Here is a 15,774-nt window from a genome sequence, read left to right as displayed (position 1 = left end):
CCTAGTTATTGACTACAGCCAGACGATCAATCGCTACACCCAGCTAGATGCATACCCACTCCCCCGCATATCTGACATGGTCAATCAGATAGCACAATACCGGGTGTTCTCGATGATTGACCTGAAGTCGGCATACCACCAGCTCCCCATCAGGGCTGAGGACCGCCAGTACACAGCTTTTGAAGCTGACGGTCATCTCTACCACTTCCTCAGAGTTCCCTTCAGCGTCACCAACGGGGTTTCAGTCTTCCAACGGGAGATGGACCGGATGGTTGACCAGAACACGCTCCAGGCCACTTTCCCCTATCTAGACAACGTCACCATCTGCGGCCGTGACCAGCAGGACCATGATATTAATCTAGAGAAATTCCTCCGTACGGCCCAGCGGCTGAACCTAACATACAACAAGGACAAATGTATGTTTCGTACCAAGCGCCTTGCCATTCTTGGCTGTGTAGTGGAGAACGGAGTCATCGGCCCCGACCACGACAGGATGCGCCCCCTTATGGAGCTCCCCCTCCCCCACTGCCAAAAAGCACTGAAGAGATGCCTAGGGTTTTTCTCGTACTATGCTCAGTGGGTGCCCAACTATGCGGACAAAGCCAGACCCCTCATCAAGTCCACCTCCTTCCCCCTGGCAGCAGAGGCCTGTGCAGCCTTCACTCTCATAAAAGGAGATGTTGCGAAGGCCACAATGCACGCAGTGGATGAGTCCATCCCTTTCCAAGTGGAGAGCGATGCATCCGACTTTGCCCTAGCTGCAACCCTTAACCAGGCGGGGAGACCCGTGGCCTTTTTCTCAAGGACCCTCCAGGGCCCCGAGATTCGACACTCTTCTGTCGAAAAGGAGGCCCAGGCCATTGTGGAAGCTGTGCGACATTGGAGGCATTACCTGGCCGGAAAACGATTTACCCTGCTCACTGACCAGCGTTCAGTAGCTTTTATGTTTAATAATAAGCAGAGGGGCAAAATCAAGAATGACAAGATCTTGAGGTGGAGAATCGAACTCTCCACCTACAATTACGATATCTTGTACCGGCCCGGGAAACTCAATGAGCCCCCAGATGCCCTATCACGTGGTACATGCGCCAACGCGCAGGTCGATAGACTGAAGACCCTCCACAATGACCTCTGCCACCTGGGGGTCACCAGGTTTTTTCACTTCATCAAATCCCGTAACCTGCCCTACTCCATCGAGGAGGTCAGGACCATGACCAGGAACTGCCAAATCTGTGCCGAGTGCAAACCGCATTTTTATAGGCCAGACAGAGCAAGCCTGATCAAAGCCACGCGCCCCTTTGAACGGCTGAGCGTCGATTTTAAAGGGCCCCTCCCCTCCTCCGACCGCAATGTGTACTTCCTCAACATAATTGATGAGTACTCCCGTTTCCCGTTTGCCATCCCTTGCTCAGACATGACCAGTACCACTGTCATTAAATGTCTGAATGACCTCTTTGCCTTGTTCGGTTTCTCTAGCTATATTCATAGCGACAGGGGCTCATCCTTTATGAGCGACGAACTCCGGCAGTACCTGCTCTCGAGAGGTATCGCTACAAGCAGGACCACCAGCTACAACCCCCGGGGGAATGGCCAGGTGGAAAGGGAGAATGCGACGGTCTGGAAGGCAGTCCTTTTAAACTTGAAATCTAAGGGCCTTCCGACCTCTCGCTGGCAGGAAGTCCTCCCTGCGGCGCTCCATTCCATTCGGTCACTGCTCTGTACAGCCACCAATGCTACCCCTCACGAGAGAATGTTCTCCTTCCCCAGGAAGTCCACATCGGGGATCTCGTTACCGACATGGCTGACTTCTCCAGGACCCGTCCTACTGTGGAAGCACGTGAGGTCCCATAAGACGGACCCCCTGGTCAAGAGGGTGAGCCTCCTCCATGCCAACCCTCAGTATGCTTACGTGGTGTACCCGGACGGGCGGGAGGACACAGTCTCCATACGAGACCTCGCACCTTCGGGTGCTCCCGAAACACCTCCCTCGCCACCCACCACTACCCATGCCTACCCCCAGTACGCTTACGTAGCGTACCCGGACGGGCAGGAGGACACAGCCCCCACACGAGATCTCGCACCTTTGGGTGCCCCTGAAACACTACCATTGCCATCCACCACTACCCACAACCCAACCCCGCTAGACGGCATGCCGCAGCCCCAGGACCCATCATTGACCACCCAACCACTCAATGAGATGCCAGATTCAACGTTGGATGCTGCACCATCACCGCCGCCACCACGACAATCAGGACGGCATACAAGGCCACCTGATAGACTTACTTACACGAACCTTTAGTACACTTCACCCCGCCGGACTCAATTTTAAACAAGGGGTGAATGTGGTAAACCACTGTTATTGTTAGTCACTGTTGTTGTTGTTGTTGTTGTTGCTGCACACTGTTGTACCTATGCATGCCTCAACATGTCTCGGCTGGCTCCACCCACAGGCCCAGGTATAAAGGTGATTGACCTGCAGCCCCCTGCCTTCTTGGAACCCAGTCAACCACGAGAGGCATGCTCTGTTCTTTGCTAATAAAAGCCTTTAGTTACTCTCCTAACTCTCTGTCTTTTATGAGTAATTGATAGCACATCAGGGGCCATATGGCCTACTCCTGCTCCTATCCTGTGCAGTCCCACACTCCAGCTTTTTCCCATTTCATTGCAAATTACTCCTCTTCAAGTATTTGAAAATAGAATGAGAGTAAACTAGCAAGAAATATGAAAACAGATTGTAAGTGCTTCTACAAGTATGTAAAAAGGAAGAGAGAAGCAAAAGTAAACATTGGTCCCTTAGGGGCTGAGACAAGAGAAATTATATTGGGGAACAAGGAAATGGCAGAGATTTTAAACAAATATTGTATATCTGTCTTCATAGTAGAAGACACAAAAAGCAGACCCAAAATAGTGGGGAACCAAGGGGCTGATAAGAGTGAGGAACTTAAAGTAATTAATATCAGTAGAGAAAAAGTACTTGAGAAACTAATGGGAATAAATTCCGACAACTCCCAATGACCTGACGGCCTACATCTGAGGGTTCTAAAAGAGGTGGCTGCAGAGATAGTGGATGCATTGGTTGTGATCTTCCAAAATTCCCCAGATTCTAGAACAGCCCCAGTGGATTGGAAGGTAGCAAATGTAACACCGCTATTCAAGAAAGGAGGGAGAGAGAAAACAGGGAACTACAGGCCAGTTAGCCTGACATCAGTCGTTGGGAAAATGCTGGAATCCATTGTTAAGGAAGTGGTAACAGGACACTGAGAAAATAATAACATGATTAGGCAGAGTCAACATGGTTTTATAAGGTAAATCGTGTTTAACAAATTTATTAGAGTTTTTTGAGGATGTTACTAGCAGCGTAGATAAAGGGGAACCAGTGGATGTGGTATATTTGGATTTCCAAAAGGCATTCGATAAGGTGCCACATACAAGGTTGCTACGCAAGATATGGGCTCATGGGGTTGGGGGTAATATATCAGCATGGATAGAGGATTGGTTAATGGGCAGAAAACAGGGCGTGGGGATAAATGGGTCATTTTCCGTTTGGCAGGCTGTAACTAGTGGGGTGCTGCAAGGATCAGTGCTTGGGCCTCAGCTATTTACAATCTATATCAATGACTTTGATGAAGGGACTGAGTGCAATGTATCCAAGTTTGCTGATGATACAAAGCTAGGTGGGACAGTAAGCTGTGAGGAGAACACAAAGAGGCTGCAAAGGGATATAGACAGGTTAAGTGAGTGGGCAATAAGGTGGCAGGTGCAGTATAATGTGGAGCAACGTGAGGTTATTCACTTTGGTCGGAACTATAGAAAAACAGAATATTTATTATACGGTGAGAAACTATTAAATGTTGGAGTTCAGAGAGATTTAGGTGTCCTCGTACAGGAAACACGTAAAGATAGCATGAAGGTACAGCAAGCAATTAGGAAGGCAAATGACATGTTAGCCTTTATTGCAAGGGGGCTGGAGTACAAGAGTGAGGAAGTCTTGCTACAATTGTACAGGGCCTTGGTGAGACCACACCTGGAGCTTTTGTCTCCTTATCTGAGGAAGGACAGATATGCCTTAGAGGCGGTGCAACGAAGGTTCACTAGATTGATCCCTGGGATGAGAGGCTTGTCCTATGAGGAGAGATTGAGTAGATTGGGCCTATACTCTCTGGAATTTAGAAGAATGAGAGGTGATCTCATTGAAACATAAGATTCTGAGGGGGGATTGAGAGGTTTTTTCCCCCCTGGCTGGGGAGTCGGGAAGTTAGTGCTGTTGGGGAAGGTTTAAATTAATTTGGCAGGGGGATGGGCGCCAGGATGTAGCATTAGAAAGGAGAAACAAAGGATTGGGAGAGACAGATAGCATTATAGTAAGACAGAGTAAGGTAATAGATGGGATCAGACTAAGAGAGAATACAAGAAGATCTAAGATAGGTTTACAGTGCATGTGTGTAAATGCACGAAGCATGGTAAATAAGGTTGGTGAGCTGCAGGCGCAGATAGCTACATGGAAATATGGTGTTGTGGCGATAATGGAGACCTGGCTCAAAAAAGGGCAGGATTGGGTCCTAAATATTCCTGGATATAACGGGCACTTGGAGAGGTTTAAGCTAATTAAGGATAGCCAACACGGATTTGTAAAAGGCAGATCATGTTTGACTAATCTAATTGAATTTTCAGATGAAGTTACAGGGAGGATTGATGAAGGGAATGCAGTGGATGTTGTTTACATGGATTTTAGGAAGGCGTTTGACAAAGTACCACATAGAAGGCTGGTTAACAAAATTGAGGCTCATGGAATAGGTGGGTCAGTGGTAGCTTGGATAAGGAATTGGCTTAAGGACAGAAAACAGCGAGTTGTGGTAAATGGTTGTTTTTCAGACTGGAGGATGGTGGACAGTGGTGTTCCCCAAGGGTCAGTGCTGGGGCCACTGCTTTTTTTGATATATATAAATGACCTGGAGATTGGAATACAGAGTAGAATTTCTAAGTTTGCCGATGACACCAAACTCGGGGGGTGGCAAACAGTGAGGATGATACCAATCGACTGCAACAGGACATAGAAAGGCTGGCAGAATGGGCAGACAAGTGGCAGATGGAATTTAATACAGAGAAGTGTGAGGTGATGTATTTTGGCAGAAAGAACGGGAGAGGCAATATACACTTAATGGCACAGTTTTAAAGAGTATGCAGGGACAGGGGGACCTTGGAATTAATGTGCATAGGTCCCTGAAGTTGGCAGGACATATGGAGAGAGTGGTTAACAAAGCAAATGGGATCTTGGGCTTCATAGATAGGGGTATTGAGTACAAAAGTAGAGAAGTTATGCTGAACCTTTATAAAGCGCTGGTTAGGCCACAACTGGAGTATTGCATCCAGTTCTGGTCACCACACTTTAGAAAGGATGTGAAGGCCCTTGAGAGGGTGCAGAGGAGATTTACCAGAATGGTTCTGGGGATGGGGGAATCTTAGTTACAAGGACAGGTTGGAGAAGATGGATTTTTTAAATTTAGAGCAAAAGAGGTTGAGGGGTGAATTAATAGAGGTGTACGCGATTATGATGGGTTTGGATAGGCTAGAAGGGGAAAGGCTGTTCCGACTAGTTGATGGTACAAGGACGAGGGGACACAGATATAGGTTTTGGGCAAGAGATACAGGGGGATGTGAGGAAAAACTTTTTTACTCAGAGGGTGCTGAGGACCTGGAACTCGCTGCCGATGGAAGTGGTGAAAGCGGAGACACTCAATGTTTTCAAGGGAAGACTGGATAGGCACTTGAGGGAAATAAACTTGCACGGTTACGGGGATCGAGCGGGGGAATGGGACTGACTGGATTGCTCTACAGTGAGCCAACACGGACTCGATGGGCCGAATTACCTCATTCTTTGCCGTTATGACTATGATTCTATAAGATATATGAGAGAAGATGTCCTGAAGGGGTCAAGGACAGAATCTATCTGGTTAGAGTTAAGAAACAATAGAGGTGCCATTACACTACTAGGTGTATTCTATAGACCACCAAATAGTGGGAAGGATATAGAGGAGCAAATTTGCAGGTAAATTACACAGAGGTGCAAGAACTATAGAGTAGTGATAATGGGGGACTTCAACTATCCTAATATAGACTGGGATCGTAATAGTATAAAGGGCAGAGAAGGGGAAGCATTTCTGAAGTGTGTTCAGGACAACTTTCTTGATCAGTACGTTTCTGGCCCAACGAGGGAGGAGGCATTGCTGGATCTGGTTCTGGGGAATGAGGTCGGTCAAGTGGAGCAACTGTCAGTAGGGGAACATTTAGGGAACAGTGATCATAGTATCATAAGGTTTAGATTAGCTATGGAAAAGCACAAGGAGCAATCTAGAGTAAAAATACTGAATTGGAGGAGGGCCAATTTCAGTGGGATGAGAATGGATCTGGCCCGGATAAATTGAAATCAAAGATTGGCAGACAAAACTGTATTGGAACAATGGGCTGCCTTTAAAGAGATGGTTCGGGTACAGTCGATGTACATTCCCACGAGGGGGAAAGGTAGGGCAACCAAAGCCAGAACTCCCTGCATGATGAAAGAGATAGGGAGTAAGATGAAGCAGAAAAAGGGGGAGTATGACAGATGTAAGATTGAGAATACAAGCAAGAACCAGGCTGAATATAGAACATTCAGAGGGGAAGTGAAAAAGGAAATAAAATGGGCAGAGAGAGTATGAGAATGGACTGGCAGCTAACATAAAGGGAATCCAAAAGTCTTCTATAGCATATAAATAATAAATGGATAGTAAGAGGAGGGGTGGGGCCGATTAGTGACCAAAAGGAGACCTACGCATGGAGGCAGATGACATGGCTGAGATATTAAATGAGTACTTTGCATCTGCCTTTAACAAGGAAGAAGATGCTGCCAAAGTCACAGTGAAAGAGGAGGTAGTTGAGATACTGGATGGGAGAAAAATTGATAAAGAGGAGGTACTATAAAGGTTGGCTGTACTTAAAGTAGCTCAGTCACCAGGACCAGATGGGATGCATCCCAGGATGCTGAAGAAGGTAAGGGTGAAAATTACAGAGGTATTGGCCATAATCTTCCAATCCTCCTTGGATACGGTGGTGGTGCCAGAGGACTGGAGAACTGCAAATGTTACACCATTGTTCAAAAAAGGGTGTAAGGATAAACCCAGCAACTATAGGCCAGTCAGTTTAACCTCGATGGTGGGGAATCTTTTAGAAATGATAATCTGGGACAAAATTAACAGTCACTTGGACAAGTGTGGATTAATTAAGGAAAGCCAGCATGGATTTGTTAAAGGCAAATCGTGTTTAACTAACTTGATTGAGTTGTTTGATGAGGTAACAGAAACAGTTGATGAGGGCAATGCGGTTGATGTGGTGTACATGGATTTCCAAAAGGCGTTTGATAAATTGCCACATAATAAGCTTGCCAGCAAAGTTGAAGCCCATGGAATAAAAGGAACAGGCAGCATGGATATGAAATTGGCTAAGTGACAGGAAACAGAGAGTAGTGGTGAACGGTTGTTTTTCGGACTGGAGGAAGGTATACAGTGGTGTTCCCCAGGGGTCGGTTCTAGGACCACTGCTTTTCTTGATATATATTAATGACTTGGACGTGGGTGTACAGGGCACAATTTCAAAAATTGCAGATGACACAAAACTTGGAAGTATAGTGAACAGCGAGGGGGATAGTGACAGACTTCAAGAGGACAGAGACAGGCTGGTGGAATGGGCAGACATGTGGCAGATGAAATTTACCACAGAAAAATGCAAAGTGATACATTTTGGTAGGAAGAACGAGGAGAGGCAATATAAACTAAAGGGTAGAATCCTAAAGGGGGTGCATGAACAGAGAGACCTGGGGGTTTATGTGCACAAATCGTTGAAGGTGGCAGGGCAGGTTGAGAAAGTGGTTAAAAATGCTTACGGGATCCTGGGCTTTATAAGTAGAGACATAGAGTACAAAAGCAAGGAAGTTATGATGATCCTTTATAAAACACTGGTTCGGCCCCAACTGCAATATTGTGTCCAATTCTGGGCCCCGCACTTTAGGAAGGATGTGCAGGTTTAGAGAGGGTGCGGAAAAGATTTACAAGAATGATTCCAGGAATGAGGGACTTCAGTTACGTGGATAGACTGGAGAAGCTGGGGTTGTTCTCCTTAGAGCAGAGAAGATTGAGAGGAGATTTGATAGTGGTGTTCAAAATCATGAGGGGTCTAGACAGAGTAGATAGAGAGAAACTGTTCCCATTGGCGGAAGGGCCGAGAACCAGAGGACACAGATTTAAGGTGATTGGGAGAAGAATCAAAGGTGACGTGGGGAAAAACTTTTTACGCAGTGAGTGGTTAGGATCTGGAATGCACTGCCTGAAAGGGTGGTGGAGGCAGATTCAATCGTAGCTTTCAAAAGGGAATTGGATGAGTACCTGAAGGACAAAAATTTGCAGGGCTCCGGGGAAAGGGTGGGGGAGTGGGACTAGCTGAAGTGCTCTTGCAGAGAGCCGGCACGGGCTCAATGGGCCGAATGGCCACCTTCTGTGCTGTAACCATTCTATGATTCTACAAACAAATTAAACCTTCATAGAATAATTACCAGTCATTTTTAGACTGGATACTTAACCCTGCCGTTTCACTTTCAGTCAGGAACAGATCGCAGTTTGACATCTGGTGTCTCAGCAGGGTAGATGACTGAGTGAATCCCTTCCCACACTCAGAGCAGGTGAACAGTCTCTCCCCAGTGTGAACTCGCTGGTGTTTCAGCAGATGGGATGAACACGTGAAACCCTTCCCACACTCGGAGCAGGTGAACCATCTCTCCCCAGTGTGAACTCGCTGGTGTGTCAGCAGGTGGGATGGCTGAGTGAATCCCTTCCCACACTCAGAGCAGGTGAACGGTCACTCCCCAGTGTGAACACATTGGTGTGTCAGCAGGTCAAATGAACACCTGAATCCCTTCCCACACGCAGTGCAGGTGAACAGCCGCTCCCCGGTGTGAACTCGCTGGTGTATCAGCAGGTTGGATGAACACGTGAATCCCTTCCCACACTCGGAGCAGGTGAACGGTCTCTCCCCAGTGTGAGTGCGCTGGTGTACAGTGAGGTTAGATGATCGCCTGAACCCAGTCCTGCAGTGAGAGCACCTGAACGGTCTCTCGTCAGCGTGAAAACTCTGATGGTATGTCAGTTCCCTGGAACCTTTATAGCGCTTTCCGCAGTCCTGACATTTAAAAGGTCTCTCGTCAGTGTGAACTCGCCAGTGCTGCAGCAGGTGGGATAACTGAGTGAATCCCTTCCCACACACAGTGCAGGTGAACAGCCTCTCCCCAGTGTGACTGCGCCTGTATCTCGACAGGCCAGAGGATTGGCTGAAGCCTCGTCCACACACAGAACACGTGTACGGTTTCTCTCTGCTCTGAACGGTGCTTTCTGTTTCCATGTTCAAAGGTCCTGATGAATTGAGCGACTCAGTCAGATCTTGAAGTGATGTTTGGTTTGAGTTTCCCGTCTGCAAATCCTCCCCTTCGAACACCCTGTAAAATGAATTTGAAACAGGAAAAAGGGAGGGTGAGAGAGAACCCACGAAAACACAAAGGCAGGTTGTGAAATTGAGCTGAATGAATCTGGGAAATTGTGGGGCCGGCACTAGAAAAAAGTGACCATGAAAGCTGCCGGATTGTTGTAAAAACCCAACTAGTTCACTAATGTCCTTCGGGGAAGGGAACCCCTCTGGCCTCTATGGGAGGAGAGAGAGCGAGGTGGGAGGGGGAGGGGTGAAGGAGAGCGACTTTATACATCTGTAACTCCACTAGAACTTTGACAGCACCTCCCAAACACGTGATCTCCACCACCTAGAAGTACAAGGGCAGAAGGTGCATGGGAACACCTTCACCTCCCAGTTCCCCTCCAAGTCACATATTATCCTGACTTGGGCATATATCGCCGTTCCTACTCGGTGTTGCCCCGGGGAATGGCGGCTGTGACTCGGAGCCTGAGAACCGCACTCGGTGTTGCTAAGGATTCCAACCTGGGGACTGTACATGGGGATTCCAACCCGGGGACCGTACATGGGGATTCCAACCCGGGGACCGTACATGGGGATTCCAACCCGGGGACCGTACATGGGGATTCCAACCCGGGGACCGTACATGGGGATTCCAACCCGGGGACAATACATGGGGATTCCAACCCTGGGACTGTACATGGGGATTCCAACCCTGGGACTGTACATGGTGATTCTAACCCTGGGATTGTACATGGCGACTCCAACCCTGGTACTCTACATGGGGATTCCAAGCCTGGGACTGTGCATGGGAATTCTAACCCTTGGACCGTATATGGGGATTCCTGCCCTGGGGCTGTACATGGGGATTCTAGCCCTGGGACTGTACATGAGGATTCTAACCCTGGGACTCTACATGGGGATTCTAACCCCTGGAACTATACATGGGGATTCCAACCCTGGGACTGCACATGGGGATTCTAACCCTGGGACTGTACATGGGGATTCCAACCCTGGGACTGCACATGGGGATTCCAACCCTGGGACTGTACATGGGGATTCTAACCATGGGACTGTAAAAAGAGATTCCAACCCTGGGACTGTACATGGGGAGTCCAACCCGGGGACTGTACATGGGGATTCTATTCCTGGGACTGTACATGGGGATTCCAACCCTGGGACTGTACATGGTGATTCTACCCCTGGGACTGTACATGGGGATTCCAATCCTGGGACTGTACATGGGGATTCTAACCCTGGGACTGTACATGGGGATCCCAGCCCCGCGACTGTACATTGGGATTCCAACCCTTGGACTGTACATGGGGATTCCAACCCTGGGACTGTACATGGAGATTCCAACCCTGGGACTGTACATGGGGATTCCAACCCTGGGACTGTACATGGGATTCCAACCCTGGGACTGTACATGGTGTAATGATATCAGCAAATAGAGATGGTATTTGCCTGTTTGATTATGATGCCTTAATAGCATGTTGGCATGTATTGATTGCTTGTGCCTGACCAGCAGAGGGCATGTGACCGAGAGAAGCAAGGCAGTTAGTTTTAGTTTCAGTTTCGTTCTAGATGCTTCACAAGCATCGTGTCTCCTGTAAAAGCTGTATAAAAGAGTTGAACAAGCTTTAGATTAAAAGTCATTCTCTTTCATAAAGGTCTCGTCATTGAACCCACAAAGAAATCAATACACATGCGGGCCCAGCTGTGGGCACTTCTGTTACAATTGTGTGGGATGTTAACCGTCTGCTCTGCTTTTCCCAGCGCCTTCTGTAGAGATGGTGAGAAATCGGATGTGTGGAGTGTCTGAATCAAGTAACTGAGTCAACTATTGAATCCCCGGGCACTGGGACCCAGTTGGAAGCAGACACTGAAGCCCCAGCCACTCTTTGTTCCTGTGCCAAGATGACCGCGCATGCGCTTTGCTACTCACTGAACAAAGATGGCGGCCGTTAGCCTGGGCCTGTGACCGGGAGAAGCCCCGAAACTTCAAACGCGGGACCTTATGGTTATTATTCGGGATTTCCGGCCTAGAGCAGTTATTTAAGAAGCATATCCGCCCACCCGCCGCTCCATTACTTCGCTTCGTCCAGCCGCTTCTTACTCATTTAATCGGAATTCGTGTCCAGCCACGTTCGGCTATTGCGCGCATCGCGCATGCTCTTAACGTATGTAAGAAATCACACAACACCAGGTTATAGTCCAACAGCTTTATTTGAAATCACAAGCTTTCGGAGCGCTGCTACTTCTTCAGGTGAAGTGGAGAAATGCATAAAGACACAGCTTATATAGTCAGAGAATCATGTCAGATGTTTACAGGTAACCTTTCCAACTGCCATTTGTCACACCTCGGCAGAGAGATAATCACAGCAGTCAAAGGTGTGAATGGTGTCCAAACAGGTCAGTCAGGGAAACATTACATCCCCCCAGTCGCTCTCTCTCTTCCCCCAGTCGCTCTCTCTCTTCCCCCAGTCGCTCTCTCTTCCCCCAGTCGCTCTCTCTCTTCCCCCCAGTCGCTCTCTCTCTTCCCCCCAGTCGCGCTCTCTCTTCCCCCCAGTCGCTCTCTCTCTTCCCCCCAGTCGCTCTCTCTCTTCCCCCCAGTCGCTCTCTCTCTTCCCCCCTGTCGCTCTCTCTCTTCCCCCCAGTCACTCTCTCTCTTCCCCCCAGTTGCTCTCTCTCTTCTCCCCAGTCGCTCTCTCTCTTCTCCCCAGTCGCTCTCTCTCTTCCCCCCAGTCACTCTTTCTCTTCCCCGCAGTTGCTCTCTCTTCCCCCCAGTCGCTCTCTCTCTTCCCCCCAGTCGCTCTCTCTCTTCCCCCCAGTCGCTCTGTCTCTTCCCCCCAGTCGCGCTCTCTCTTCCCCCCAGTCACGCTCTCTCTTCCCCCCAGTCGCTCTCTCTCTTCCCCCCAGTCGCTCTCTCTCTTCCCCCCCAGTCGCTCTCTCTCTTCCCCCCAGTCGCTCTCTCTCTTCTCCCCAGTCGCTCTCTCTCTTCTCCCCAGTCGCTCTCTCTCTTCTCCCCAGTCGCTCTCTCTCTTCCCCCCAGTCGCTCTCTCTCTTCCCCCCCAGTTGCTCTCTCTCTCTCTTCCAACAACAACATGCCCTCAAAAAAGCCTCGGCACCGCCGGGCACTCCAGCTAGTGAATAATAAACGGGTAGGAAGAGGAGAAGTGGGGTCAATTAGGCACCGAAAAGGAGACCTATGCATGAAGGCAGAGGGTATGTCTGAGATGCTAAATGAAAACTTTGCATCTGTTTTTACCAAGGATATTCGATATTTAGGAAGGACAGTCAAAAAGAAAAAGGAGGTGGGGTGGCATTGTTAGTAAAGGATGAAATCATCAGAGCAATAGTGAGAAAGTATATTGGCTTACATAATCAAGATGTGGAATCAGTCTGGGCGTAGCTAAGAAGCATCAAAGGGCAGAAAATATTGGTGGGAGTTGTCTATAGGTCTCCAAATAGTAGTGGTAATGTAGGGGATGGCATCAAACAGGAAATTAGAGATGCATGTAACAAGGGTACTACAGTAATCATGGGTGACTTTAATCTACATATAGACTCCCCAAACCAAATTAGCAATAATATCGTGGAGGATGAGTTCCTGGAGTGTGTACGAGATGGTTTTTTAGACCAGTATGTTGAGGAGCCAACTAGGGAACAGGTTATCCTAGATTGGGTATTGCGTAATGAGAAGGGGTTAATTAATAATCGTGTTGTGCGGGGTCTTTTAGGGAAGAGTGACCAGAACATGATAGAATTCTTCACTGAGATGGAAAGTGAAGAAGTCCAATCCGAAACTAGGGGCTTAAATCTAAACAAAGGAAACTACAAAGGTATGAGCAGTGAGTTGGCTATGATAGATTGTGGAGCTTCATTAAAAGGCATGATGGTGGATAGGCAATGGCTAACATTTAAGGAACGAATGCATGAATTGCAAGTTATACATTCCTTTCTGGTGCAAAAACACAAAAGGAAAAGCGGCCCAACCTTGACTAACAAAATAAATTATGGATATTAGATCCAAAGGGGAGTCATATAAAGTTGCCAGAAAAAGTAGCAAGCCTGAAGATTGGGAGCAGTTTAGAGTTCAGCAAAAAAGGACCAAGAGATTGATTAAGAGGGGAAAAATAGAGTATGAGAGTAAACTTGCAAGGAACATAAAAGTGGACTGTAAAAGCTTCTACAAGTATGTAAAAAGAGAAAGATCAGTGAAGACAAATGTAGGCCCCTTACAGTCAGAAACAGGAGAATTTATAATGGGGAACAAGGAAATGGCAGAGCAATTAAACAAATACTTTTGTTCTGTCTTCACAGAAGACGACACAAACAACTTCCCAGAAATGCTAGGGAACTAAGTGTCCAGTGAGAAGGAGGAATTAAAGGAAATTGGTATTGGTGAAAAAAAGTGCTGGAGAAATTAATAGGACTGAAAGCTGATAAATCCCCAGGGTCTGATAATCTGCATCCCAGAGTACTAAAACAGGTAGCCATGGAATTAGTGGATGCATTGGTTGTCATCTTCCAAAATTCTGTAGATTATAGAACAGTTCCTGCAGATTGGAGGGTGGCAAATGTAACCCCACTATTTAAAAAAGGAGGGAGAGAGAAAACAGGGAACGACAGACCGGTTAGACTAACATCAGTAGTAGGGAAAATGCTAGAGTCTATTATAAAGGATGTGATAACAGGACACTTAGAAAATATCAACGGGATTAGACAAAGTCAACATGGATTTATGAAAGGGAAATTGTGTTTGAAAAAATTACTGGAGTTTTTTGAGGATGTAACTGGTACAATAGATAAGGGAGAACCAGTGGATGTGGTGTATTTGGATTTTCAGAAGGCCTTTGATAAAGTCCCACATAAGAGGTTAGTGTGCAAAATTAAAGCTCATGGGATTGGGGGTAATATATTGGCATGGATTGAAAATTGGTTTACAGAGAGGAAACAGAGAGTAGGAATAAATGGGTCTTTTTTGGGGTGGCAGGCGGTGACTAGTGGGGTACTGCAGGGATCAGTGCTTGGGCCCCAGCTATTCACAATATATATCAATGATTTGGATGAGGGAACCAAATGTAATATTTCCAAGTTTGCTGATGACACGAAACTAGGTGGGATTGTGAGTTGTGAGGAGGATACAAAGAGGCTTCAAGGCGATTTAGACAAGTTGAGTGAGTGGGCAAATACATGGCAGATGCAGTATACCATGGATAAATGTGAAGTTATCCACTTCGGTAGGAAAAGCAGACAGGCAAAGTATTATTTAAATGGTGATAGATTGGGAAATGTTGATGTACAGAGGGACCTGGGTGTCCTTGTACACCAGTCACTGAAAGCAAACATGCAGGTGCAGCAGATAGGAAAGTAAATGGTATATTGGCCTTCACTGCAAGAGGATTTGAGTACAGGAGCAAATATGTCTTACTACAGTTATACAGGGCCTTGGTGATACCACACCTGGAGTACTGTTTGCAGTTTTGGTCACCTTACCTAAGAAAGGATATACTTGCCATAGAGGGAGTGCAGCGAAGGTTCACCAGACTGATTCTTGGGATGGCAGGACTGTCATATGAGGAGAGATTGGGTCGACTAGGCCTGTATTAACTAGAGTTTAGAAGAATGAGAGGGGCTCTCGTAGCAATGTATAAGAGTCTGACAGAGCTTGACAGACTGGATGCAGGGAGGATGTTTCCCCTGGCTGTGGGTCTAGCATGAGGGGTCACAGTCTCAGGATACGGGGTAGGACATTTAGGACTGAGATGAGGAGAAATTTCTTCACTCAGAGGGTGGTGAACCTGTGGAATTCTCTGCCACAGAAGGCTGTGGAGGCCAAGTCACTGAATATATTTAAGGAGATAGATAGATTTCTCGACACAAAAGGAATTAAGGGGTATGGGGAGAAGGCGGGAATATGATATTGAGATAGAGGATCAGCCATGATCATATTCAATGGTGGAGCAGGCTCGAAGGGCTTATTGGCCTACTCCTGCTCCTATTTTTCAAGGTTTCTATGTTTCTATGTATTAGAAAGCCTGGCTGTACTTAAAGTAGATAAATCACCAGGAGTCGATGGGATGCATCCTAGGAAGCTGAGGGAATTGAGGGCGGAAATCTCGCAGTTACTGGCCATAATATTCCAATCGTCCATAGATACAGGGGTGGTGCCAGAGGACTGGAGAATTGCAAATGTTACACCATTGTTCAAAAAAGGGTGTAAGGATAAACCCAGCAACTACAGGCCAGTCAGTTTAACCTCAGTAGTGGGGAAGCTTTTAG

The 15,774-nt window shown here is 47.4% G+C and overlaps 1 pseudogene across 1 annotated transcript in view; it reads right to left on the bottom strand.

Moving 5' to 3' along the window:
• Window positions 1-15,774, bottom strand: part of LOC147119745 (uncharacterized) — a 420,036-nt pseudogene that overhangs the window by 40,080 nt on the left and 364,182 nt on the right. Inside the window, exon 12 of the transcript XR_015078069.1 lies at window positions 8,652-9,222. The product of XR_015078069.1 is annotated as an uncharacterized LOC147119745 (transcript). The remainder of the gene's footprint in view (window positions 1-8,651; window positions 9,223-15,774) is intronic.

The sequence above is a fragment of the Somniosus microcephalus genome, chromosome 4, assembly GCF_052327205.1.
Source record: "Somniosus microcephalus isolate GS21.2 chromosome 4, FLI_Smic_1.0, whole genome shotgun sequence".
In the NCBI taxonomy this organism is placed as follows: domain Eukaryota; kingdom Metazoa; phylum Chordata; class Chondrichthyes; order Squaliformes; family Somniosidae; genus Somniosus; species Somniosus microcephalus.
Note: the sequence above shows the minus strand (reverse complement) of the source record. Positions and strands in the feature narration are given on the sequence as shown.